Source organism: Octodon degus, unplaced genomic scaffold (assembly GCF_000260255.1).
Source record: "Octodon degus isolate 3935 unplaced genomic scaffold, OctDeg1.0 scaffold00118, whole genome shotgun sequence".
Classification (NCBI taxonomy): Eukaryota; Metazoa; Chordata; class Mammalia; order Rodentia; family Octodontidae; genus Octodon; species Octodon degus.
The window spans coordinates 106,170-109,107 of record NW_004524694.1 but is presented as its reverse complement, the minus strand read 5'-3'; positions in this window follow the sequence as shown (position 1 = coordinate 109,107).

Below are 2,938 nucleotides of genomic sequence, written 5' to 3'. Positions count from 1 at the left end.
TGAAATTTTCTCTTATAGCACCTGGCAGTGCTTTTCATTTTTTTGCAGAGGGCCAACTCGGTTATTTTGTGGGTGAATGAGTAAATGCAGGACTACTAAGGGCTACTTGACAGCCAGAGACTGATGTGAAGGTGCCCCACCCAAAGCAAAATATCCACCCCGTGTGGCTTTAGAGTAGGTTGATTTTTTTACTCCAGGTTCCTTTCCATGATGTCGGTCGGCCTGGATTCTGAAACCGACTTGGTGTGTGACCAAAGGGGTACCACGGGTGTCATTCTCTAGCAGGCAACTGAAACCCAGTCACTTGGCCATGATTGTGTTTCAGGATAGTGGGAGTCTCCTGACTTCTAAAGTAAGGAGCCAGCCCCTGATAGAGCCACTCCTTGAAGTCCCCCAGGCCGGGGTGCCCACCTGCCCCCTGAGTCTCTTTTGCTTCTTTCGCTCCAGCCTTGTCTTGGTCCTGGTGCCCGACTGAGCGGTAGCCTTGCTCTGGGGAGCCGGGCAAGGACTCAGCCCTGGTTACCTCTCTGCACGCTGCTCCCTGATCCTGGTGGCCCAGCCTTGAGTGTGGGCTTCTGTCCTTGACCCAGCTGTTCAGTAGTTGGGTTCATCTCTTACCAAGTGCCCGCTTCTTCCTGACCCATTTCTGCTCCTGACACATGGGCATATATTTTCTGCTCGTTGTCAGGGCTTGGTGTGGGAACCCCTCCCCATGGCTGTGAACCTTTCATCTGTCTATCACTGTGTGTGACCTCAGCCCTGCTCTGGACCCCGTGGCTCCAAGTCCTGGAAAATCCTCTCCGAGGCCAGGCCAGCTCAGGCGCTTCTGGGGTCTGGTGCGGGTCCCCAGCTCCCTGCCCATGCTGAGGCAGAAGGAGGAACAGGGCCGCTAGCCACGCTTGCTGATGTTTTCTCCTACAGCGTGAACGGTGGGCAGGGATGCGGTGTGTAAAGTCTCCCACTACCCATCAGCTGCGCCATCCATCATCTACCCTATCCACGCACCCGTCGGCCCTGCACAGACTGGACATCACGCTGATTGGAAATGATGCTCCCATCGCAGTGACTTAGGTTGGAGCACTAATGGGTCAAATTTATTTGACAGTTTTCTTCCTTTCTTTTTGAGACAGGGTCTTGCTGTGTTGCTCAAGCTGGTCCTGCACTCATGATCCTCCTGCCTCAGCCTCCGGAGGAGCTGCAACTGTAGGCATGCACCACCACAGCTGGCTTATGTAACATTTTAAAAAATTAACATTTTGAAATGTGATTCATTGTGGATTTTTTTGACATTGACATTGATTTTTAAATATTTGCTTTAAAATATTTATTTGGGAGCTGGCCATGGTAGTACATACCTATAATCTCAGCGTTCTGGGAGGCTGAGGCAGGAAGATCACAGATGTGAGCCCAGCCTGGGCACCTTAATAGCTTAGTGAGCTGCTGGCTAAAGAAAAATTGCATGGAGGATGTAGTGCTGTGTGAAGGCTCTGTGCTCAATCCCTGCTACCATGAAAAAGAATGTTTTTGATGAGGTTTTTAACTCCTTGCAATTTGTTCCCTCTCGGGTGCCTCACTCGCTTTGTGCTACCCACATCCCCATCAGATGCTTCCTTTGGGGCTTCTGGGTCTTCATGGGCAGAGGAAGCTAAATGCACGCGTACCCCTCCTACCTCACGTCTGCATTCTCGAGTGCACTCCTCTATGCTTCCTCAGCCCTGGGTCCTCCACTCCCCTCTCTAGGCATTTGCATACCTCCTCTGCAGGCTGTCACTGAAACCCTGCTCAGGTCCCCCCACATCTCCTCTAAGTCCTTTTACTCTCACCCTCCTTTTACTGGCTGTGGAGCCTCCCTGCTCACAAGGATGCTCTGCCCCGAGAGCTGGTGTCCGGGTCTTCTCAGGACCTTATTGCTCAGCTGGGTCTCCTGGGTCTCCTTGCTCTCCCCCTCCTCCTCTTACTCCTCCTCCTCCTCCTCCTTCTCTTTCTCCTTGTCCTCCTCTTCCTCCATGCCCTCCTCCTCGTCTTCCTCCTCATCCTCCTGCTTTATGTCGTTCTCCTTGTCCTCCTCCTTGTCTTCCTTCTCATCCTCCAGGACTTTGAAGCTGACTGAGAGTAGCCATGCCCACACCTCTTCTCCTCCCTCTGTGAAGTTACATAAGCCACAGCTCAAGAGGCCTGCCTTTCCTCTGCCTTCTTAATTGGGGGCCCACTTCCATGCGGGCAGAACCTAAACACTTTACATAGAGTGTGAGCCAGCTACTCTTGTCTGGGTTTCCAGATTCTGATCTTATTATTCTTTGTCATGTTCAATTTCTCTTTTTGAAATAATATTAATCTGGTTCTTTCCTTGCCTCAATTCTATGTGTGTTTATGGAGACATCAAAAAAGTGTTCTCTAAGTTCTCTGTATGTGAACTGCCATCCCTGTAACTCTGCAGTAACAAAGGCTACACATCTCACTGTCTCCTATCATACCTGTTGGTCACACGTGACTGGTAAGGTGTGGCCAGCACGACTAAGGAACTGAATTCTTAAGTTTGATTAATGTAGGATTAAATAGTCACGTGTGAGGTGGCTGTGCGTTTTCGGGCTGGTAAATTACATACATTTTGAGTTGTTCAGCGTATTCCTGGTTGTTATTCGTCGCTTTTTTCCCCCATAATTTTATTGAGAAATAAATAGAAATGAGACAGTTTCAAACCAAATTGGTAGGACAGTTTCAATAATTAACACATTGCATACTCTCTTCCTAGTGCTTATTTGCTGTACAAGATGTGGACATGATATCCTATTTACAAACTCTATTAGAACAATCCCTCTTCTTTTCTTGCTTCTCCCACCAGATGGCGATCTCATTGAGGGAAAGGAGGGGACTTGCAGCATGGCCCACTTCCATACGCCTGTGTTGAAGGAGCGGCGCTGAGCCCTCCTGGCACAGT